Raw genomic sequence first — 24,903 nt, 5'->3', positions numbered from 1 at the left:
GGTGTGCACCACCATGCCCAGCTAATTTTTGTATTTTTAGTAGAGGTGGGGTTTCACCGTGTTGGCCAGGATGGTCTCAATCTCTTGACCTTGTGATCTGCCCGCCTTAGCCTCCCAGAGTGCTGGGATTACATGTGTGAGTCACCACAGGTTTTTAGAGATTCTTAAGGCAAAAATAAAATGATTTAACCCTGCAAAAATATAAATAAATAAATAATAAAATATATAACGAATCTGGAGTACTGCATGGTGTCCTAAAGCGTGATGGTTAAAAGCTTGGGCTTTGGAAACAAATTGGCATTGAAATTGCAGCTTTGCTGCTGCCTGAGTCACTGGACCTTCTGGGCCTTGTTTTCCTCCTGTGTCAACTGAGGGTGGTGACTCGGGCTCCCGCTCAGGGATCGAAGGAGATTCTGCAGCCTCTGGAGCTGCCACTCAGCACGTCATCCCTGGGTCTGCTGTTCTCGGTACCTGCCTGGGTGGAGGTTTCTGTGACTTCTCAACAGAAGTGGCAGTCTCAGGCGAATGCTGTAACAATGGCCATCCTTGAGGTGCCTGTTTCTTGCTCTATTTTTATTTAAAGATCTGTGGAAATGTTGAACAGGAAAAATGCACTGCAATATCCGGAATGAAAATAAACTATGCTAAGTATTCCTGATTAAAAAAAAAAACCTTTTATATATAATATAAAAATTAGCCACATGTGGTGGTGATCGCCTATAATTCCACCTACTTGGGAGGCTGAGGCAGGAGAATCACTTGAACCTGGGAGGCAGAGGTTGCAGTGAGCCGAGATTGCGCCATTGCATTCCAGTCTAGGCAACAAGAGCAAAACTCAAAAAAAAAAAAAAAAAAGAAAAAAAGAAAAAAGCCTTTTATCTCAGGTTTAGGGGAGCATGTGCAGGACTGTTATACAGGTAAACTCCATGTCTCGGGGGTTTGGTGTACAGGTTACTGAGTCACCCAGGTAATAAGCATGGTACCCAATGGGTATTTTTTTTTTATCCTCTCCCTTCTCCCACACTTCACCCTCAAGTAGACCCTGGTGTCTGTTGTTCCCCTCTTTGTATCCAAGCATTTTTGATTAATGAACCTAAAGAAATAGTGAAAGAACAAGCAAAACAAATCTGTTCTCTTTGCTGCTCCACGCCCCCCTCTCTCTAGAAAACAACAGTTTTAACCTTGGCTGCATATTAGAGTCACCTGGGGTGCTTTTAACATTCCCTTTGCCAGGCCCCACACTTAAACATTGTGATTTAGTTGCCTGGCCCAGGCATCAGTATTTTTTTTGAGATGAGGTCTTTCTCTGTTGCCCAGGCTAGAATGCAGTGGTGTAATCATAGCACACTGTAGCCTTGAACTCCTGGGCTCAAGAAATCCTCCCACCTCAATTTATTGAGTAGTTGGGACTACAGTGCCACCATGCCTGGCTAATTTTTAAAAGGTTTTGTAGAGATGGAGTCTCACTATGTTGCTCAGGCTGGTCTCTAACTTCTGGGCTCAAGCAATCTCCCGCCTCAGCCTCCCAAAGTGCTGGGAATATAGGCATGAGCCACTGAGCCCAGCTGGCCTCAGTATCTTTTGAGGTTTCCCCGATGACTCTACAGAGCAGCCACAGTTGACAGCCATTGCCCTGGAATCATCGTGTTCACTCACATTTCATTTTTACAATGACTGTAATTGGAAAGACACATTTGGTCATGAGGAAGAGGAAATGGACAACTCATGTCTCATACAAATCACAACAAGTACCTCCCGCTGGAAGCAGCAGGCCTCTGGGAAGTTTCTAGAAAGAATGGGTCCCTGTGTCTGGAGCTGTGCTTCTGAGCAACTGCCTGGCTGGGGCGCCCCCGCTCACTGGGTGGTCACTAAGCTTCACACACTCTCCCCAGCTGAGCTTTCCTCCTTCATGCTTCCTTCTCCTTGCTTGACTGGACTCCAAACAGGAAGGTTTTTTTTGTTCATGATTAAAGGAGTCATAAGTGCTCATGGGAGAAAAATAAAGTCATATAGAAGAAGACAGGCTGGGTGCGGTGGCTCACGCCTGTAATCCCAGCACTTTTGGAGGTAAAGGTCGGTGGATCACTGGAGCTCAGGAGTTTGAGACCAGCCTGGGGAACATGGCGAAACCCCATCTCCACAAACAACGCAAAAAAAAAAAAAAAAAAAAAAAAATTGCCAGGTGTGGTGGCACTCACCTGTAGTCCCAACTACTCAGGAAGGTGAGGTGGGAGGTTCACTTGAGCCTTGGAGTTCAAGACTGCAATGAGCGGTGATCAGGACACTGCATTACAGCCCGGGGGAAAGAGCCAGACCCTGTCTCAAAAAAAAAAAAAAAAAAAAAAGGAAGGAGATGAGCAGAAAGTAACCACCCACCCCCAACAAAAGTTCCTCTACCTGGGAGTGTAGGTGGGGGGAATGTAGCACCCTGGAGCCAAAGGTCCCAGGCTCCTGACCCACTCACTTCAGGCCATCTCTGTCTCTAACCCCAAGCCTGAGTTTCCTTGCCTGTAAAATGGAGAGGACAGTAGAGCCTGCCCCGGGTCTGGGAATCAGGAGTAAAGGAGTTGGAGCATTACCGGCACGTGGGGCGGCAGAAGTGCTGCCTCCTGTTTTCACACACATGCGCAGCTGTAAAATTTTTTTTTTTTTTTTTTTTTGACAGAGTCTCTGGCTGTGTCACCCAGGCTGGAGTGCGGTGGCGCCATCTCGGCTCACTGCAAGCTCCGCCTCCCGGGTTCACGCCATTCTCCTGCGTCAGCCTCTCGAGTAGCTGGGACTACAGACACCTGCCACCAGGCCAGGCTAATTTTTTTTTTTTTTTTTTTTTTTTTGTATTTTTAGTAGAGACAGGGTTCCACCGTGTTAGCCAGGATGGCCTCAATCTCCTGACCTCGTGATCCACCCGCCTCGGCCTCCCAAAGTGCTGGGATTACAGGTGTGAGCCGCCGAGCCCAGCCAAAAGGTTTTCAAAAACATGAAATGTGTCATTCTGTGCACACCGTTTTGTTTTCCTGACTTTGTGCTGAGTTTGCCAGACGAAGGATCCCCAGTCAGCACCGTGGGCTCAAGAGAGGGCAGCCTCAGAATCTCAGGCAGCCCGACTCCGGCCTAGCCCTGGTGTCCTGGGCAGTGCCCAGACCTGAAAGCAGCAGGGACCCCTCCCCGACACTGTCCAGAGTAAAAGCTCCAGAAACAGCTCAGGCCCTGGACCGAGAATCCCTGATCCCTAAAGTGGAGTTACAGAACTTTCAGGGCTGTGGGGAGGATGATGAAAGGGGCTCAGGGCGGCAGCCCCGTTGAGCCAAGGGGAAGTGCCCAGCTTTGACCTTTTATCCACAGGAGGCTCGGAGGAGGAAGGTCCCATTTCGCTTCCATCTGCTTTCCAGACGCCTGCTCTGTGTGCCTGTTTTTGTTTTGTTTTGTTTTGTTTTGTTTTGTTTTTGAGGGAGTCTCGCCCTGTTGCCCAGGCTGGAGTGCAGTGGCACGATCTCGGCTCACTGCAACCTCCGCCTCCTGTGTTCAAGTGATTCTCCTGCCTCAGCCTCCCAAGTAGCTGGGATTACAGTTGCCTGCCACCACGACCGACTAATGTTTTGTATTTTTGGTAGAGACGAGGTTTCACCATGTTGGTCACGCTGGTCTTGAACTCCTGACCTCAAGTGATCCACCTGCCTCAGCCTCCCAAAGTGCTAGGATCCGTGTGCCTTTAACTCCTTGCCTTTCGGAGTCCCCGTGCTGTAAGCAGCACTGCCCCGGGGTAAGTAAGGGTGGACACTGGAGACTGGCAGTGCTCACCAGCTCCCCCAGCTGGTAAGTATGGCAGTCATCGAGTCTGGGGGGCACGGAAAGCAGCACTGGGATTTCTACCCGCTGAGCTGGGCAGGTCTCCCCTCTGCCCAGGGCGCTGCCGTGCCCCCAGAGAGCTTTGGGAAATGTGAGTTGCTCTTGTTGCTGTTCCTATGCCTGAGGAATTTGGGAGAGACCAATGCCATTGGGAGGGACAGAAAGTACCACGCACTGAAGAAGCGTGCCCAGTCCCCCAACTCCATGCCCAGGGTGCTCAGGAGAGGACCACTGGGAAGACCGCGGATGAACATTCCAGATCTTTCTCACTGGGTGACTGGGGAGAGAAGGCGCTCCTGGCCAGCTGGTTCTTGAGCGCACAAGCACTCCGTGTTGGAGCCCATTTAGAATAAACACTGAAACCCTCAGAGCCCATCGGAGGGCTCAGGGCCGTTCACCTTGGCTAAGAAACGATCCCCACAGCCTTGAAGCTGAGTGGAAGCTCACGTAGGTGGTCAGCGTCGCTGGGTCAGCCTGTCTGCCCAGCTCCAGGCTGGGTGCAGCTGCGCACCGCCGGGTACCACCTACCGGCCCCGCCCCGACCACGCCCACTCCGCCCCTCAACACAGCCTTGACCCTGCCCCACTGGACCTGCTCCTGCCACGCTCCTCCCACTCCTCGGCCCCGCCTATCTCGGCCCCGCCTCCCCCGCTCAGCTCAGCCCCCACTGGGCCTGGACCTCCCTGGTCCCTTTCTATCCTCCCCTCCACCCTGCCCTCTGTAACCGAATCCTCTCCCCATCTACAGCCCTAGCCTCTAGATGGGGCGGGGGTTCATAGATCATAAGCCAGGCCCTGCTGGTGACCTGGAGGCCGCGGACAGCCGCCCTTCACCCTGGCGGGGCCACCCTGCCAGGAGCTGGCCAGGCCTGCAGGCGGGGCCCGGGGCTGAATTTGGAGTCACTGTTCTCACTGTCCCCGGTTCTTCCCCCAACCCTGGCCCAGCTCTGCTGGGGGGCCTTTCTCTCACCTCTCTCCCTTTTACTGTTGCTGAAAAATGCTGCTGTTTTTCTCATGGCTAAGTTATATATGCTCTTAAAAAGCAATGCCCGGCGTGGAGGTTCACACCTTCAATCCCAACACTTTAGGAGGTGGAGGCGGGAGGATCGCTTGAGCCCAGGAGTTCAAGACCAGCCTGGGCAACAAAGTGAGACCCCATCTCTAAAAACAAACAAATAAATAGTAAGAACTTGATAAAAGTATGAAAAGGAAGTTAGAGATCACTGTGAATCCTTTCCATGCTGACATTTTGGTACATTTTGCCCGGGCTGCGTGAGGCCCAGGCGGAATGTGCACGCTGGCATCTTGTTTTCTTTATTAACATCATTTCACAAGCATTTTCTGAGATGAATACAAACTGAAAACATTCTTCTGAACACCTGCACGAAGCCCTCTTTTCACACATGATCCTGTGATGGGCAGGCTGGGTTTTGGATAAATAAAAAAAAGGAAAAAAAAAAAGAAAAAGTGAACAGAGGTGATCCAGTAGTGTGATGCTCCTCCCAGCTGAGGCAAAGGAAGAAGAAATAATTTTAAAATGTTCCCAGAGCAAAAACAGCCGTTTTCTAAAGAATGGCCCCGCAATCGGTTCAAGTCCAAGAGCCTCCCTGAGGAATAACAGCTTCGTCACCCATCTAGTTTGGGGCTTGTTTCTATAGTAACCTATGACATGGCTCCCTTCCCAAAACACAAGACACAACAAAAAACAGAAACAAAGACAATGAATCCCTGAGAACAGTGAGAAATAAATAAAGCTCTTGCTTCCTCTGGCCTACGGAAGGGTGTGGCTGTTGAGCTGAGCCTTGGAGTTCCTGGGTTTGCCAGGTTCCCCGTCTGGCAGTACTGGGGGCTTCGAGCCAGCGACCTCAAAGAACGGCCACGCCAGGGAGGCCAGCATGCATGCAGGTATTGATGCTGACTTTCCAGGGGTGCAGTGAGCTGCATGATTGATATCCATTTCCCCATAAAACAGCCAAGCCAGGGACAACAGCATGCACGCTAGTATTGATGTTGGCTTTCCATGGGTGCAGTGAGCCGCATAATAGTTTGGGGTGAGGGTTTAATCGTTTTGAGACAGGTACAGCTTGCCTCTGTTTTAAAGGTCAAATGCTGCCATTTCAAAGATATGTCCTGTTGCTTTGCCAAGTGGCCTCATTCCGTGTTGCTGGGAATCAGCAGCCATGCTGCTCTGACGTGGCCGGTGGCGGTCCCAAGCCCCCACGCCTCCCTGACTTCTCGCTACCCAGCACCACCCTCTCCAGGGGTGCTCACACCAGTCATCACTCCCCCTCCCAGTGCCCACATCCCCTGCCTGTCCACTGTGCCCTGTCCCCAGTGCCCTGTCCACAGCATAGCTAGCTCAACACACGTGGCATCCATGCCAGGCACCATGCTTTGCCTTCCGCTGCTGAGTCCACCTGGCCCTACCTGCCTATGTGGCTGGAGTCCAGGTGTGGGGCAGGTTTCCGTGATGGTGTCAAGGACTGGGCGCTTCCTGCCTGTCTCCTCGAGGTCCTTAGGGCTGACTCATCCCAACTGGGTCCCCTGCTGTGGTTCTCATATGCCCTCTGCATGTTTCTTCTCTGGGGTTCCTGGCCCATTCCAGAGCAATCACAGACAAGAGGGACGGCACCCCATTAGATCAATCAGACAAGCCCTGGAGTGGGGAGTGCAGTTACCATCCATGAGGGTGCTGGTGTGTTGGGGGATACAGGGAGGGGAATGGATGCCACATCAGCCACCAACAGCCCTGACGGGGCCCTGACTTCCTGCACTAACATCGTCCCAGTGCACACATCTGCCCAGTACCACTGGGGCCATTCTCACCTATGGGTCTACCAGATGCCCAGGAAATGCCCCCAAAATATATGATGCTTACAAGGCAAAGGCCACCTGCCCTGAAGGATGCGGGGGCCACAGAGTAGTGAAAAGCAACGGGATGGGGGAATTATCCCCAAATCTGTTACACACCTGACGGCAGCCCAGTCACTATCCCTAGGGAGGTTTTTTGTTTTGTTTTGTTTTGTTTTTGGAGGGTGTGACTTTGTAGACAAATTGCATTTTTTCTTAAAAATGTAAAATGATCTGCAATGAAAATATACTGTGTTCAGTTTAGGGCATATAGCCTCTTCTGATGTTGAGTCTACAAATAATCAGAAAGCACTGAAAATTCAAAAGCCAGAGTTAAAGTCCTCAGCAGCGCTTGGGTATGCGGTGGGGTCTGTGACAGACACTGAAACTGTGGGCTCCAAAGGCCAACACAGGAAGGAAGGAGAGAGGCTCAAAGGAGGGGGAAGGTCGGACCCGGTCCACCCCTGGCGTGGCGCCCTCAGCCCTTCTCATCTCCCAGTGCCTCTTAACATTGCTGGCGGGTGTGAGTCGGGATTGTGCAACCTCTGAGCGAGCTCAGCCCCTTACTCACCATTTCCAGCCTCACCTTCCTCTCCCGTGAAAGGGGCACAAGGGTAACACCTCCCTCGTGGAAGTGCAAGGCTGGTACAGGCTTTAGCCACATCTCTGAGCCCTTTCACCAAAAAGGACTCACTGAACCAAAGAGCTGCACAGAACGTTAGCATCCACCCCCACCCCATAGAGGGACTTCCTGGAGCTCACCTGGGGGAGAGTGTGTGCGCAGGTGGGAGGACGGAGATCGTGGCCTCCTTCCACTTGGCTAGTGGTCTGAAGACCCCACCTGACATCTCTGGCCTCCCAGGTGGCAGCTGCCTGAGTGGCAGGTGGTGTCTGGAACCAGGAGACCCTGTTCTGCCTGGCTGGGACTCAGTTTCCCAGGAGGTGACCTGGACAGGGTCACGCCGCCCCCTCTCTGTGGCACCTAGCTTGGGACTCGCTCCTTCCCTCCCCATTGCTCTTCCTTCTCCTTACTCCGGGGTCTTCCAGGAAAGTGCCGATCCCAGAGTAAGATTTGGGGGACTGTTCCTGCACTGGCCTCAAGCCCCCTGTGCACTCCTTCTCCAGCTGCAGAGTGAGGGCATCTGGTCCCCCAGGAGAGGAACTGGGCTAGGAGCTTAGTGTGTTCCCCGTGTCACAGGGTCTCCTCCACCCCCTGGCTCATGGACCCCATGCTGGCCGTACTGCGGAGGCCTGCCCGTCTTCCAGATGCTGGCAACTCCCCTCCCGGGACCAGCCTTCTGGAAGGTGGATGTTGAGCCCATGAGGAGCTCCATGAGTGGGGAAGCAGGTGGGGACGGCCGTGTCTACAGCATCACCTTGGCAGCTGATGGGCAGGAAGACAGGTCCAGGTGGCCTCCAGGCACGTTCCTGTTTGTGTGACATTCACCGTGACATGGTGCATGCTGTGGCACACAGGGTCCTGTGTTCAGATAAGCCAGGGCCTCGGAGGAACTCAGGCAGAAGAAAGAGCTGGAACACAAAAACAGCGTGACCTTTCCCCGGAGCCCCTCCACGAATGCGCCATGGGCCCCCCTGCCACGCCCTGAGCCCCCATGGCCAAGTGCAGATCCCCTCACTTCCACCACCCGCGACTCTGCTCAGCTCAGCTGACCCTCAAGAGCCTCTGCTGAGTCCCAAGAGCCTCTGCTGAGCCCAGCCCGGAAGGGCGAGGGAGCCTGGGTGGCCAGAGAGGGCCGAGGCCTGTCAGGCTGACTGGGCCCCTTCAGGATAGGCACCCACCTGTGATGGGGACATGCAGGGACCGCTGCGGCTGCCCTGGCCCAAGATGCCCCAGAGGCCAGGTGGACAGGCCCCTTCCTCATCCAGGAGGTGGGACTAGGCTGAGTTTTGAAGGATGGCAGTGGCCAGGTGGATGCAGGGCACAGACAGGGATGTCCACACAGGCCTAAAACACACAGATTCAGGCAGGCAGGAACTTCGAGGTCAAATCACGGAGCCCTCAGAGGGGACTCAGGAAATCGGATGCTCAGTGGGGGGCCGAGTTTGGAGCCTCGGCCTTGGGGGAGGAGACAGCATGTCCAGCAGAGGGGCTGCTGCGCGCCACGGCTGGCCTTGCCCTTGGCTTTGGCCCCGGGGAAGTGCAGGGCGCAGGAGAGATGCCACAAGGCCCTTGGGTGTCCTTCCTGTGGCTTCCTTCGGTCCCAGGTGGGTGGAAGGAAGGAGACCACTACTACTCCTGCTGCCCTCCTACTCGCCCCCCCACCTTGCCTAGTTCACAAGACAGGAGGAAAGAGAGAAAGCAAAAAGTTAGAAAGAAACAAAAGTAAGATAAATAGCCAGATAACCTTGGCACCAACACCCGGCCCTAGGAGTTAAAAAAAAGTAATAATAATAACATCAACCCCTGACCTAAACTACTTGTGTCATCTGTAAATTCCGGACACTGTATGAAAAAAAAGCATGTATGTAAAACTTTTTGTTCTGTTAGTTGATGCATGTAGCCCCCAGTTACATTTCCCATGCTTGCTCGAATTATCAGGACCCTTTCACGTGGACCCCTTAAAGTTTTAAGCCTTTAAAAAGGCCAAGAATTTCTTTTTCGGGGAGCTCGGCTCTTTAGACGCGAATCTGCCAATGCTCCTGGCCGAATAAAAAGCCTCTTCCTTCTTTAGTCCGGTGTCTGAGGAGCTTTGTCTGCGGCTCGTCCTGCTGCAGGTGACACATCTATGCCACTGCATCCACGCGAGACGCTCTGTTAGAAAAAAGACAGGAAGGAAACAGTTCCAACTCGCGAGTGAGTCACTGGGGAGGTGGGATTGGAAGTGATTTTCTCCCCTCTTCCAGCTTTCTAAGATTTATAACAAGTGTGCATCCTTTAAACGCGTGTCAGGAAGCGACCCCACGAGGGCGTTGTGTCTGGGCAGGAAGAATCCCAGGATTCCCTGGTTTTACTCGTTTGAGTGCCAGCCTCCAGGAGACGGGGCGAGGGGCTGCTCATCCTCCGTGACCAGGCGGCTGCTCTGCCTTTGTCTCATGGGTGGTCAACGGGTTGGCTGAAAGGCTCCCGTGTTCTTCTAGCCCAGGGGATCCGAGCAACCTGACCGTCACCGTCTTTCTGTAGTCTAGTCAGTGGCCCGGCAGTAGACAGAGGCCCTGCAGGCCACTGAGGAAGACGGAGCCCAGGGACAGAGGAGGAGCCGCGGTGCGGGGGGTCCAGGCCCTGCCCACAGCCCCACCCTCGGGACACCACAACCCCTGCACCCTGTGTGCTTGCCTTGGGGCATTTGCTTTTCAAACTTCAGGAAAAAATATCGACAGTAACGTGTGAGTAGCAAGAATCAAAATAAAAGAACGTGAAATTCACGCTACCTCCCTTTCTCATGATTTGCAGGTACCAGCACATCCGGGCACTTTCTCCGTGGTAGGCTGTCCTAATCCTGACTATTTCAGCTCAGAAACAAGCCAAGAGTAAAAATACCCATCGCCCATGCCCGGCATTAGAAAATCTCCTTGGTATATATTCAGATTATTTTAAAAGGAAATTAAACTCACAGATATAGCCGGGAGTAGATGGATTTTGTGGGGCTTAAAATATATATAAAATTTGGGGGTTACTTTAGTAATAGAAATTATGAATCCAAATTAGAAATGAAAATAAATATTTATTGGAAGAGATAAAATCACAAAGCTCACACATGAAAAAGCTGATAGGTGCACTAAACATCATCAAATGGAAGAAACAAACAAGATTTGATTAGTTACTCCCTGGCATCCCTCTATCAAACTTATTTTTTCTATATCTCTTGACTGTTACCCCTTGATTATTGCTTCCTATGAAAATAATTTTCCATAAGTAGAATAGAAAGATAACTCAGCCTTCCCTTTGACGTGAGGTTCAGGTTCGTTTCTCGTCATCGGTTGGGGGCCGCATGACACACGTGGCCGCCATCATGGATGTGTGTGTGGTGATGCTGCCATGGGCCTCTGCCCCGTAAGCAGCGGCTCTGATCAATTCTCCTTTGCGAGGTGGCCACCAAAGGATTGCAGAGCTGGCCGGGGCATTTGTGCATGTTTATGACCGAGAACTTTTCACGCAGAGAGGAATTCTGTCCTGAGAGATATCGGTGAGCACTGATCCCAGCTTATAGATATGCACATCCGGGGCTGACGGACATCGGTGAGAACTGATCCCAGCTCACAGGCGTTCACGTCAGGGGCTGATGGACATTGATAAGGACTGATCCCAGTTTGCAGGTGTACACATCAGGGGCTGAGGCACATTGGTGAGGACTGATCCCAGCTCACAGGTGTGCACACTGGGGGCTGACAGACACTGAAGAGGACTGAATCCCCGCTTACAGGCGTGCACACGTGGGGCTTGGAAGAGCTGACCATGACTTGCTTCCGGCTTCCTCTAAGGACAAAACCTGCCTCTCCTTCCCAACCCCCCGACTCCCCTTCATGTCCCGCTGTGATGTGCAGTGCAGCATCCTTGGGTCATGACACCAGGTGCACTGGCACAGGGAATGGTGGGAATATTCCTGAAAATGAAGACTACCCTGGAAGGCAGGAGCTTCTAAGCTAGAGTGACTGTCAGCTTCAATAGGCCCTGGTGCACCTGAACCAGCCCGGGGCCCCCCAGTGCCATGGAAAGAGACAGCTGTGGAAGATCTCACAAACTCATGTCCAGGGGAGCTTCCCGCTTGCGTATGGCAAGGACCACGCAGGGGCATCTTAGGGTCTGTAGGAGGCAGCGGAACTGCGGAGTCTCAGAGCACACTGTCTCCAGCTTCACCAGCTGGGCCATTGCTCTCCAATGCCTGCACCCACGGGTGCTTCCTGATGCACCTCATCCTCCCCACGTTACTGTCAGAGTGAGGAATGCGCTCAGTCTCAGGCCCTGAGATTGTCCTCCCCTTACTCAGCCTGTCTTCCCATCCTTGCAGCATCTGGGTCACCTCTTCCCCCGACGGCCTTTTCCCATCCTCTGCCCGCTCTTCCCTCCGGTTGTCTGTCTTTGTCTACATCATTGGCAGGAGTTCCTCGCGCACTCTGCATGCTAAAGCCGCACAGTCGGACACACGGCAGGGCTTTCCCTCCTGTCTGGCTTGCCTCCTGCCTCTGTACAAGACATGACTCTTCCACAGCTTTTGAACTTGCCTCTGGGTCACAAAGGGATTGTCCCATCGTTTCTACCAAAGGTTTTTAAAGTTTTGTTTTTCACATTAAGCCTGTTAATCTGCCCGGAATCAACTGTGTGCCGCGTGAGGTAGGAAGCTAAATGGATATGTCCTTTTCGTACGGATAAAAGCTTCATTTATTCCATATTTTCCCCTCAGATGTTTTCGCTGTGCCCCTTATTTTCCGATTCCATTTCCGGTCTGTTTCTGGGCTCTCTCCTGTTCTGTTGACCTGTCCGTGCAGCCTCGTGACAACATCGCAGGCTTAATGACAGTGGCAAAGGATGCCCCGCCCCGCCGGCCGTGTGCCCCCACTCCACTTCCCTGAGTCACGTGAGCTTCTCTTTGGCCTCCATCTGCAGTGTCTGTCACCTCGCCTTTCCTAGTGGTGTTGAACTGCTGCTTTTTTCATTGTTTTCTTCACCAGTCTTGCCAGAGGTCTACCCTTTGCATTGCATTTTCCTCTAAGAGCCAGTTTTGCGTTTGCGGGTGCGGTTCTTCTTTATTTTCTGGTCCGTGGATTTCTCTTTCTTATTTCTGTCTTCTAAATTCTTTAGGTTATATGTTACTGTTTTATATTTGAATGCCTAACTTACTTTTTTACCATATAATAGATTCATTTGAGGCTGTAGACTTGAAGTTTATATTTCTCTTTATGTAACACTCTGTTCGTTGTCGATTCTAGTTTATTGCCTTATAGCTAAAAAGGGCAGGCTCTGCTGTGTTGATTCTGTGAAATTCCCCATATTGCCTGGTATGTGGCCTATTTTTTAAACTATTGTATGTGTACTTAATAAGAATTAAGTATTAATTACAATTAACAATTAAGAATTCTTCATCGTAACAACTATAACAATATAATTGTTTAGCTGTTGGGGCAGTGTCTTTGTATACTTCACAATTTTGGTTCCAAATCTTCAACATTGGTGTGAACTTTTAAAACCCTTGCCCTCTCTTTCTAATGGAGAAGTACTGGCGTCTCCCGTTCCGACTATGGTAATTTGGAACCTGGCCTCGCTCATTTCAAGGTGAGGATATTGTGTCTCTGCATTTCTGCCTTTCTCCACTATCTTGTCATTGTCCTCTGTCTAACAGTGTTTCGTAGCCTCTGCCTCGGGTCCCAGGCTTCTGCTCTGCAGTGATGTGGAGGATGTCACAGATAAAGTCACCCCTCCCAACGACGGCTTGTCTCAGCTTCTTCTCTCCAGGCTGTGTCGATGTCCTCTTGCCTTCCTATGCCCACAGAGCTCCACTCAGTTATAAGAAGTTACAGCCCTGGGATATGTCAGGAAGGGTTTCTCAGCCTCCTTTCTGGAGATGGGGAAGCTGCTCCCATCACTCCCAGGAGCTGGACCCAGGCCCTCTCTGCCTGCCTTGGGACTTGGGGCTGACAGCCCCTGCCTCTGCCCCATCACCAGCCTGTGTTTCTCCTCCATTCCTGGTTTCATGTGAGTGTGTGTGTGTGTGCGCGCATGTATATATGTGCACACATGCATACACACACACACACCTGTCTTGGTCTTGTCTGTCTGACCTATTGCTGCTCTGTGTGTGGGGCAGAGTGGTTCCTTATTGCACACCGTGCTCAGGAGGTGGACACCCTCTTTAAATGCACACGGTACTGTGTTCACACAGGAGGGTCCCACTTTTTCCATGATGAATCTGAGGCCAAGTAACCTGCCCAGAGAGGCAGGAATTTCAGCCGAGACCCAAGCCCATGGGCCTCAGACTCCAATCCGCAATCCCTTTGGCAGTGTGCACGTCAGCGCGTGTGGGATGGCTGGAGGACACCTGTTACTGCCATACACGTGCCCCCAAGGAGGCCTGCACGCCCTTCACTCTCTTCAGTTTCCTTCCAGGTGAAATCTGCAAACCCACTCCTCTGGACCTGGTCCTGTCCGGATGATCCTCTGGGATTAGCAAGCTGTTATTCAACAGCCTCCAACAACAATGGCATGTTATCTGCTCCATTGCAGAACTGGCCGTGGTTTACATCCAGGAAGGGATTGGTCAGTCACCTGTGCCAGGTCCCCAGGGGACCCTGAGCCCAGTGGTATATAGGGCGGCTGTGGGAGGAGTGGCACAGCCTCTCCCAGCCCCAGCAAGCGACCTGTCAGGCGGCCGTGGACTTAGACCCCACAGATGAAGGCCCTGCTCCTGGCCGTCAACCTCAGCCTCATTGTTGCCCTGTAGGCCCACCACCTCCTGCCTCAGACGAGGAGATTCAGGATGTGAGGCCCGGATGGGGAGGGTGGGCTGGAGGGGGCACGGGGCGAGGCTGACACTGCTGGATGGAGACCCCATCCCTCCCCCATCCAAGGAGACCCTCATTTTCAGGTTGAGCATTAAAGCCCTGCCCTGAAGGATGATGAGATGGGATAGCGGGAGTCTGGTCTGGGGGGGCCGGGGTACAGAGGGGCAGGGCTGGGAGGGTGGGGGTCGGGCTGACTTCACTTCTCTCCTGGGGGTGAGGGCTCCTGTGGTCCTGGCCAACTTGCAGGGGCTGCAGCCACATTCAGGTGGGCCTGGCAAGGGTGCTGGGTGTTTTCTGGGTGGGTTAGAGTGGGGAATGCTCCCTGTCTCCAGCCCTTAGGGTGCGGTAGAGTCTGGGGGCTGCAGGTCAGGGAAGGGGGAGGCTCTGGAGCGATTGGCCTGAGCCTGAGAGGAGCCTTCTTCAGGTGTCAGGGACGTGGTATCTGAAGGCCATGACGGTGGACAGGGAGCTCCCTGAGATGAATCTGGAATCGGTGACACCCCTGACCCTCACGACCCTGGAAGGGGGCAACCTGGAAGCCAAGGCCACCATGCTGTGAGTGTCTGCCAGCCACCAGGCAGCCTGCAACCTGGTCTGGGGCCTTCCCTTTCCCCACCCAGGAAGCCATCTGGGCAGCCTGCAACCTGGTCTGGGGCCGTCCCTTTCCCCACCCAGGAAGCCATCTGGGCAGCCTGCAACCTGGTCTAGGGCCTTCCCTTTCCCCACCCAGGAGAGCTCTGGTGCTGGGGAGGTGGACAGACCTGCTGGGAGGTCCCTCTCAGCCCCGCCTGCAATGCTTGAGGGCAAACTGTGCCAGTGAGGTGCCTCGTCTGAAGGGGGCCTGAGGGGGCAGAGGCCCCTGTGGGCGATCACAGGCAGTGCTGGGTACCACCCACCAGCTCCTCCGACTAGGGAATGTCTGGTGCCGTGCAGGCCCCTTTGGGAAAAGGTGTTTACCCCCAACCAGAGTCAGAGCCGGCAGGCAGGGCCCCCAGTCAGAGCTACAGGGAAAGCCCTGGGGCACCGTCCCAGGACAAACCTGCCACACCTGGTGTTTGGCGCCAGGTGTTCACATTTCTAATGCAAATTGACCAGTGGGACAGGAGAGTGCGCTTTTAGTGGAGTCAGAAGGCAGCAAAAGGCTTCCCAGGCCAAAAGCCCACCCCAAGAAGGCACTGACTGCCCGCCCACTTCCAGCGGGTGTTCCAGCTCAGGCAGGGGCATTGCAGCGCGGTTGCTCCAGGGCCAGGGGAGGCACAGGCCGGGGCCGCTTTGCCAGGGAGCTTCTGTTTTCCAGTGCTGGGAGATGAAGGTCATCCTGGAGAAAACTGACGAGCCGGGAAAATACACAGCCGGTGAGTCCCGGAGCCTGAGCCACAGTCTTTTGCTGCCTTCTGACTCCACTAAAAGCCCACTCTCCTGTCCCACTGGTCAATTTGCATTAGAACTGTGAACACCTGACCCCAAACACCAGGTGTGGCAGGTTTGTCCTGGGACGGTGCCTCAGGGCTTTCCCTGTAGCTCTGACTGTGGCTCTGGTGGGGCCAGGAGCAGAGTCCTATTTGGTTGTGGGGTCCTGCACCCCAACTCCCACCTCCGCAGACCTCGTACCCAGAGGAACCCCTGGTGACTCACTGGTTTGGGATGTGGCCGCCTCTCGGGTGCATCAGGTTCCTGGGAAGTGCGGGTCCCATGGCCTGGGGCTCAGGCCTGGTGGGGGCCCTGGGTGGGAGAGCTCTGGGAGGCTGGGAGGGTGCAGGAGCTGCGGGGCTTGCTGGGCCGGGTGCCGCACACTGTCCTGGGATCCTCTCTGAAGGCCCCGGTGGCTAATTCAGGACTGTGCTGCTGTCCTTCTGCAGATGGGGGCAAGCACGTGACATACATCATCAGGTCACACGTGAAGGACCACTACATCTTTTACTGTGAGGGTGAGCTGCACGGGAAGCCGATCCAAGGGGTGAAGCTCGTGGGTGGGTCCCGCACGCCCACCCTGCAACGCAAGCCTCCACCCGCCCTGCCTCCTCCCACGGCCTCCTGCACCCTCTTCCCCATGGAGAAGCCACTGGGACCCAGGCACCCACTGCAGTTTCCTTAGGATGAGTTTTCCTGATAAAGGCCCCAATTCCCACCCCTGGAGTTCAGGATTTCGGATGCCCCGGCCTAGGTCTCTGCAGCGAAGGCAGGAAGGAGCCGCGGTCGTCAGCACAGGAGCTCAGAGGTCACACATGTCCCAGGGCGGGCCAGGCCCTCCCCCGGGGCAGCTCCCTGCAGCGTCATCCTTGAGCGCGTTCCTGCGGGGTGTCCAGCAGGGGAGAGGAACGGGGATGCGAGCAGGAGTCTGTGTGGAAAGAATGTTCCAGCTCCCAGGGTTGAATTCCGGATGCCGTGGCTCCCACAGACAGTGACGTGTCAGTGCCATCCCTGTCTGAGGACGAGGCCCGTGAAGGCTCCTGAGTTCTCCCTGGATCCAGGGTTGTGCAAATGACAGAGGAATGGGACAGGCAGTGCCCTGGTGACCCCGAGGGGAGAGGCACTTCCTCCAGGGTGGGCCTGTCCTGCCATCCATCCTCACTCCAGGAGATGCCTGGGGATGGACGGAGAACCCTTCCCATTCTCCCAGTTCTGCTGCCGCGGGAGCCTTCTCAGCTGCGTATGACACCCTGGTCCCGCTTTGCCAGCCTGAGGGCCTCTGGGTTCAAGTACCCCCATGGTGGGCGAGGTCCCCCTCCCCAGCCCAGCTCAGGCCTCCAGGCTGTGACAGGGTGCCGTCTGCCCGTGCTGCCTCGGGCGCCCACATCTTGTCCTGGCACCCACCTGCAGAGACCCCGAGAACAACCTGGAAGCCTTGGAGGACTTTGAGAAGGCCGCAGGAGCCCTCGGACTTAGCATGGAGAGTATCCTCATCCCCCAGGCAGAGCAGTAGGAGGCATGGCCCTGCAGAGCCCCCCATGTCCCTGGGTGGGGACATCAGCAGAGCCTCGTTGCATGGGCGTGTAACTGTGCCGCGTCTAATTCTGGCTTTGTCCTTCCTGGGGTAGTGGAGCTGGTGGCTGATGAGGGACCCCGGTCCTGACTGCATTCCTGGGGTCTCCTGACTCGCCTGTGCTTCCTTTTCCTGCAGAAACCTGCTCTCCAGGGAGTGATTAGGGTGAGCGAACAGCTTTAGAGTACATTTGAGAAAATCCAGCCTTGGGCTCAGTGGTGCTTCAAGAGGCCCTGGTGTCTCTCCCACCCACCACGCTCCTACCTGGGTGGGAGATGCCCAACCTAGGCCAGGCAGGTGGGAGATCTTCTCCTGAGCTGCCCGCACTCAGGCACCAGCCTCTGCTCCTGCCCTGGGAGTGACTCCTGGGAAGCTGAGGAACCCACAGCGCTGAGCCCGCCTTTGCTGGCTGCTGGTGGAGACGGTGTCTACCCTGCAGCCCCCTGGGTGGGAGCAGGCGGGAGATTCAGGTTCCTCCTCAGCACCCCTCACCCTCAACTGTCCTTGTGACTCCTCTTACCTGATGTGACTCCTCTTACCTGCTCAAAGATTCAGCAAAGTGGCAGGTGTGCCTGTGCTCGCTGTGTTAGATGGGCCCCTTGCTGGCTGCACGAGGGGACCAGAGGTTTGGAGACTCACCCGAGGTCACCTGCCCAGGTGTGGGCAGAGCCAGAATCCCAGACAGCATCGCTGTCCTTCCCACACCCTCCCCTTGGCCTGCAGTTGCCCCCAATGCCTCTTCACTCGGCAGGGAGCTCTGTGGGCAGCCTGTGTGTAGGGGGGTCCCTGCTCCATTTGCTCCAATCTGGAGGCTGGAGCCCCCACCTACAGCCAGAGAGCTTGGTGTGTGCCCCCCACACCATTGCCCCCGAGAGCCTGCATGTGACCCCCCCCACCATAGTCCCTGAAAGCTTGGCATGTGCCCCCCACAGCCTAGTCCCTGAAAGCCTGGCATCTGCCCCCACACCCTAGTCCCTGAGAACCTGCATGTGTCCCCACCCCACAGCCCCCGAGAGTCCGGCTCAGCGTGTGCCCCCCACACGATAGCCCCCGAGAGCCAGCATATGCCTCCACCCTGCAGCCCCCTAGAGCCCACATGTGCCCCCCACACCATAGCACCTGAGAGCTCACATGTGCCCCCACACTGCAGCACCCAAGAGCATATGCGTTCCCACGTCACATCCCCCGGGGGCACCTTGGCTCCTCAGCAGCCCAAGGACGGCACCACCCAGCACCTCCATCATTCACAGGGACACGGAAAAATCTCCCCACCCCTGCAGAACCCGGCCAGCCGCACCCCTTCCTACCACCCTCCACCTTCCCCCTGCCCTGCATCCCCTCTCCTGGTTCTCCATAAAGAGCTTCAGACTCCGCCTGTCTGTGGGGTTCCTCGGGGTGGAGGATGCTGGCTGGGTCCTTCTTGGGTGCAGGGAGGGGGTGGGAAGCAGGAGGAAGGACAGGGGACCAGCCTGGGCCCAGTTCTCCATGGTGGGTGCCGCAGGCCAACAGTTCGAGGGGCCTGGAAGGGCCTGGCAGGGGAGTGTGTGCTGGCGACTCGGCCTGAAGGTTCGGGGGTGCTTCCTGCAGGTCAACCGCCCACTGAGCTCAGGCTCTAGGGGTGGGTGGGGGCAGGGCTCTGCTCCTCCGTCCTGCACAAGTAAGACCAGAAGGCCTGGGACCAAGTTCAGCTGCCACCCCAGAGGGGGGCTGGGCAGGGCCACCAGGGCCCTCAGCACTGACGCTGAGTCCGTGAGGCTGGACGTGGGGAGAGGGGACAGCAGCTCAAGGCAGGGTGTGGCTCAGGCTTGAGCTCACCAGGGAAGCCATTCCTGTCCTCCGGGGAACCACACCAGCATTGCCGCCAGGGCCTGGCTCCACGCTGTCCCTCTCTGTGCCTGGGTAGGTTTGGGACAGGAAGTTCCCAGCTTGGGGGCAGCCACCGGAGGTCCCACCTTGCACAGGCGCCTTTCCTGACCCTGGCGGTTTGTAGGATTTAAAGTTTCTTTCGACGGCGCAACATCGTAGTGGCGCTGGGAGCGAGGTGAGGCAGACTCTTAGTGACCTGCTTCTCCCCAGGAGAGGGCAGCTGTCCACACAGGGTGGCTTGCGCCCGGGACAGGACAATAGCCTGCGGAGCTCAGGGGAGGGAGTGGAAAGGGTAGCGGGTGACCCGGCTGCCTGTGGCCAGCTAACATGAGTCATTTCTCTGCTCCAGGGCATAGCGGCTGTCCCTGATTGTCTGGTACCTGGCCTTGGGGCAATTAGGGCTGGTGGGGAGTGGCCCCCGAGTGGGGCCATCTGAATAGCTGCTCAGGAAGGGGCCGGCCCCTAACCAGGGCCTCAGCGATAGGTCAAGACTGCATTTAAAAAAAACTCGGTTCTGGCCAGGCATGGTGGCTCATGCCTGTGTTCCCAGCACTTTGGGAGGCGGAGGTGAGAGAATCACTTGAAGCCAGGGGTTGGAGACCAGCCTGGGCAACATAGTGAGACCCCATCTCTACCAAAAAAAAAAAAATAGCCAGGCTTGGTGGTGCACACCTGTAATCCCAGCTACTAGGGAGGCTGAGGTGGGAGAATTGCTTGAGCCCAGGAGGTCGAGGCTGCAATGACCTATGATCATGTCACTGCATTCCAGTCTGGGTGACAGAGCAAGACCCTGTCTCAAAAAATAAGATAAAAAATAAAACAAACCCGATTCCATTTGGGTTCCACTTTCTGCATCCCAAGAGGAATCTTGGTTCTTATGAGGTGTCTGAGGTTCTCACTCATAGCAGATGCCACCCATGCCCAGCTCCATCTCCCGTCTGCTGGGCTCCAGGGGGTGACGTGGCTGCAGCGGGTGTCACCTGCAGCAGGCGGACGTGGCCACGCCGACCGGCATGCCCATCTCAGGTGTGCAAGTCTCTGCACCAGTCTTCAGACGCCACACAGATGAGTGCAAGGAGCCCGTGCGAGCACCTGTAGCTCAGAAAGTGCCCCGTGCCCCACATGACCGCCACGGGGAAGCCAGAGCCCCCCTCTCCCGCAGGGCCAGTGCCAGAGCCCAGGCCCAGGGACAGTCTGGGCAACTGTGCAGAGAGGAGAGGATGCTGGGGCAGCAGTTACAGAAGACAGATACCCCACCTGGGTGCACCCCAGAAGAGAGAACCCTTCGCTACGTGCAGCGATACGGAGAACTTTCATGTGGACCAGAGCGTCACTGCGCCAGAGCCAGAAAGGGAGTTTGGAAGGCGCTGGACTGGAATCCACCTCTTAGGGAGGCGCAGGATCTGGTTCGGAGGGGCCGTCGGGAGAGGAGGTGTCCCTGGAGGACTGGTGGGGAAGAAAGCGGGCTGTGAAGAAAGTGGTGAAGAAAGAGGACCGAGGGCCCCTTGGAAGATGTTACGGAAGGTCAGAGGGTGTCCCATCAGCCCTAACGGCTCTGTTCTTCCCAATTTCATCTCAATTCATGTGTCAGCTGTTTTGTTATCCTGCCGCATTATTTTAAAAGTGTCTGCTCTAGGGGTGACGATGACATCCTTAATTCACAGTGGACTTGGAGCAAGCACTGTGTCCTTTACTTAAAATGTGAAGACCTTGTGACAGCACAGGTGCGTCCTCCCCACTCTGCCTTATGTCACAGACCTTGTGATAGCACAGGTGCTTTCCCTCATGTCATTGCTGACACGCATCACATCTACTTATGCTGGAGACGCCACGACACAGCACTGCAGAGCTTGCCTGAAGCCTTCCCACATGATGGAGGTGTCTCAATTCTTCTCTTAGCTGTACCTGGTGAATTTTCATTCCATATGTTGTGATTTTTAATTTTGGAATTTCCACTTGGTTACTGTTTGCAGTTGCTGTTTCCCTGCTGAGAGCACCTGTCTTTTCGTTCATTCTGAGCACATTTATTTCCCCCACATGCTTCAGTATTGTGGTCACTTCTTTGGCATGTCCCAGTCAGCTGCCTCCAGGTTGGCTCAAAGCCAGTTCTCTTAAAAATGGTCATATTTTCCTTTCTTCGTGTGTATAATAATTTTGGATTGTTTCTTGAAGAGTTTGAATGGTGTATAAACTCTGGGTTTTGTTAGATTCCTGTAAAAAGTGCTGCTTTTTGTTTTTGGTTTTTGGTTTTTTTTTTTTTTTAGACGGAGTTTCGCTCTTGTCACCCAGGTTGGAGTGCACTGGCACGATCTCAGCTCACTGCAAGCTCCACCTCCCGTGTTCAAGCAATTCTCCTGCCTCAGCCTCCCGAGTAGCTGGGATTACAGGTGCCTGCCGCCAGGCCTGGCTAAATTTTGTATGTTTAGTAGAGACGAGGTTTTGCCATGTTGGCCAGGCTGGTCGTGGGGGAAAGAAAGAGAGATCAGACTGTTACCGTGTCTATGTATAAAGAAGACATAAGAAACTCCATTTTGTGCTGTACTAAGAAAAATTCTTCTGCCTTGAGATGCTGTTAATCTGTAACCCTAGCTCCAACCCTGTGCTCACAGAAACATATGCTATGTTGACTCAAGGTTTAATGGATTTAGGGCTGTGCAGGATGTGCTTTATTAAAGAACTGTTTGCAGGCAGCATGCCTGATAAAAGTCATCGCCATTCTCCAGTCTCAAGTACCCAGGGACACAATGCACTGTGGAAGGCCGCCGGGACCTCTGCCCAAGAAAGCCTGGGTATTGTCCAAGGTTTCTCCCCACTGGACAGCCTGAGATATGGCCTCGAGGGAAGGGAAAGACCTGACCGTCCCCCAGCCGACACCTATAAAGGGTCTGTGCTGAGGAGGATTCATGAAAGAGGAAGTCCTCTTTGCAGTTGAGGTAAGAGGAAAGCATCTGTCTCCTGCTTGTCCCTGGGAATGGAATGTCTCGGTGTAAAACCCGGTCGTACATTCTATTTACTGAGATGGGAGAAAACCTCCTTATGGCTGGAGGTGAGACGTGCTGGCGGCAATACTGCTATTTAATGCACTGAGAGGTTTGTGTAAAGTCAAACATAAATCTGGCCTATGTGCACATCAAGGCACAGCACCTTTCCTTAAACTTATTTATGACACCGAGATCTTTGCTCACATGTTTTCCTGCTGACCCTCTCCCCACCATTACCCTGTAGTCCTGCCACAACCCCCTCACTGAGATAGTAGAGATGGTGACCAACAAATACTGAGGAAACTCAGAGACCAGTGCCGGTGCGGGTCCTCTGTATGCTGAGCGCCGGCCCCCTGAGCCCACTGTTCTTTCTCTATACTTTGTCTCTGTGTCTTATATCTTTTCTCAGTCTCTCATCCCACCTGAAGAGAAACACTCACAGATGTGGAGGAGCTGGTCCCCTTCAGGTCTCAAACTCCTGACCTCAGGTGATCCGCCCGCCTCAGCCTCCCAAAGTGCTGGGCTTCCCAAAGTGAACCACCACACCTGGCGTGGTTTTTGTTTTGAAGCAGGAAGTTATTTGACCTCCAGCTGTAAGCTCTGCCTCCTCTGTGGTGCACAGCAATTCAGTTCACATTTCAGTCAGTTCTTCTAGCCTTTGCTGGGCCACTTCATGTCTTACCTGTGTGTTCATTTTTTAGGGGTTAGCCTGAGATTTGGACGGTTTCTGCATAGAACCTGGGGCTCTCTCTTTGGCTCTCTTCTTCCTTGAATTTCTCTCTTCACTTTCCAGCAGCTATCATTGCCTAGGACTCTGTCCTCTGGTTCTTCAAGCCAGCAAAATTGCAGGGTGTCTATCAGAGTTTGATCTGCTCCATGTGGCACAGACAGGGCCTGCCCTCTAGATAAAAGCAGTGAGAATGGGAAACGCATCCTGTACCGTCACCTTCTTCCAGGTGCTGACTGACCTGCAGTGTCTGTTTGCCCTGGGAGAGTGGTTTCTGCATTTTGTCCAGAGTTAATCATTGCTACTTGAGGGAGGCTTGGTCAGATGGGAGCTCCTTGGCCACAATGGGAAGTGGAACTCACCATTTAGCAAAAGAAATGCATTTCACAATCCCAATAGGAGAGGGCACGCTTGAGCTAAGTAATGGCCTAAGTCACCGATGTCTCCCACTCTGCAGGTAGAGTCACTTGTTACTACCTATGCAAGAAAATTTTACTTAGCTTATCTTGACTGGGAAAAGGTACCATCATGTGTATAGAGTCATTATAAACAGAACACAGGAGGCGAGGGTCTCTGATGGGGTCTCCCTCGGCCCTGTGTAGAGCACACTCAGATTGCTCTGCCCTCCAATCTGGCTGTGCTGGGTTGAGGGCCCCAACAGGGACATTAGCAGCCTGCAGTGCAATCGTCCTGGTGTGGGCTGGGCACGCTTCAGCATCCAGAGAAAACCTTCAAGCGAGGAGTCATGGGGCATGCAGCCAAGAGCTGCCTGTGCACACGAGGAGGATGCATCTGGGAGGACACGGTTGGGGTCTCACATGACTGTCTGTGCTCCACCCCTCAAGTTGCACAGATATATGCAGCCCCATGGGACCGTCACTGAAGCTTCATCGGCCATTGCATTTCTGGGCTCCCTTCACCATCTGGATTGTTTGCCCAGTGGGGAAGCTGCACATTCATCTCCAAGGTGTCTGAGACCTGAGTCAGAGCTCTCATCAGGCTCTGGTCACTGTAGTGGCTTTGTCATGGTCACCACTGGGCAGGGAGGCACCCGTGGGTGCTTCCTTGAATCTCCTGAATTTTAGACACACTCCTCTCTACTCATCCTAAGTAGGAGCCACTTCACCAGCTCACAATAATCAGGGTCAACTACCCACCAATATACACAATCAGGGTCAATAATTACCCAGCAATATATATAATCAGGGTCAATAATTACCCAGCAATATATACAATCAGGGTCAATAATTACCCGCCAATATACATACTCAGAGTCAACTACCCATAAATATACACAATCACCAATATACATAATCAATCAGGGTCAATAATTCCCCACCAATATGCATAATCAGGGTCAACTACACACCTATATACATAATCAGGGTCAATAATCCCCCATGAATATGCATAATCAGGGTTAATAATTACCCATCAATGTACATAATCAGGGTCAATTACCCACCAATATATGTAATCATGGTCAACTACCCACCAAAATATATAATCAGGGTAAAATATCCACCAATATTCCTAATCAGGGTCAACTACTGATCAATATACATAATCAGAGTCAATTACACACCAATATACATAATCTGGGTCAATTACCCACCAATGTACATAATCAGGGCCAATTACCCACCAATAGGCATAATCAGGGTCAATTACCCACTAATATACATGATTAGGGTCAGTTATCCACCAATGTACATAATCAGGGTCAACTACCCACCAATATACGTAATCAGTATAAAACACCCACTGATATACAGTAACTCCGTTCTTTACCTGCTCATCTGTGGGCATTAGGATCCCAGCATGGCCTGGTGGAACCATCACAGCAGGTTTCCTGGGGCACTCACTGTGCTTCCTGACAGCAGAGCTTTCCCTCTTGGTAACCTAACACTCTAATCTTACGTGACCTAAAGCTGCAGGGATGGCAAGTTTATAGCTTTAAATGGTTCTAGTAGGAAAAATAAATGCTTAAGTCAATGGCCCAAGCCCCCACCTTAAGAAGAAATGATCACATTATGCATAAAGAAAGTGGAAGAAAGGAAATAATAAAGAGAAGAAATTGACAATGGGGGAAGCAGATGCGGTGGGTGAGTGTGCACCCCCACATTCTGAATCCTTGGCCATTTGGGTTCTATGCCAGTTATGGGTTTATTGCTCCTCAGTTTCAAATTTGCTCTT

At 53.7% G+C, this 24,903-nt stretch overlaps 1 pseudogene; it reads left to right on the top strand.

Moving 5' to 3' along the window:
* The first annotated feature begins 11,246 nt into the window (after nt 1–11,246).
* LOC140712997 (lipocalin-1-like) lies at nt 11,247–21,652 on the top strand (annotated as a pseudogene).
* The last annotated feature ends 3,251 nt before the right edge of the window (nt 21,653–24,903 follow it).

Source organism: Chlorocebus sabaeus, chromosome 12 (genome assembly GCF_047675955.1).
Source record: "Chlorocebus sabaeus isolate Y175 chromosome 12, mChlSab1.0.hap1, whole genome shotgun sequence".
Taxonomy (NCBI): domain Eukaryota; kingdom Metazoa; phylum Chordata; class Mammalia; order Primates; family Cercopithecidae; genus Chlorocebus; species Chlorocebus sabaeus.
Note: the sequence above shows the minus strand (reverse complement) of the source record. Positions and strands in the feature narration are given on the sequence as shown.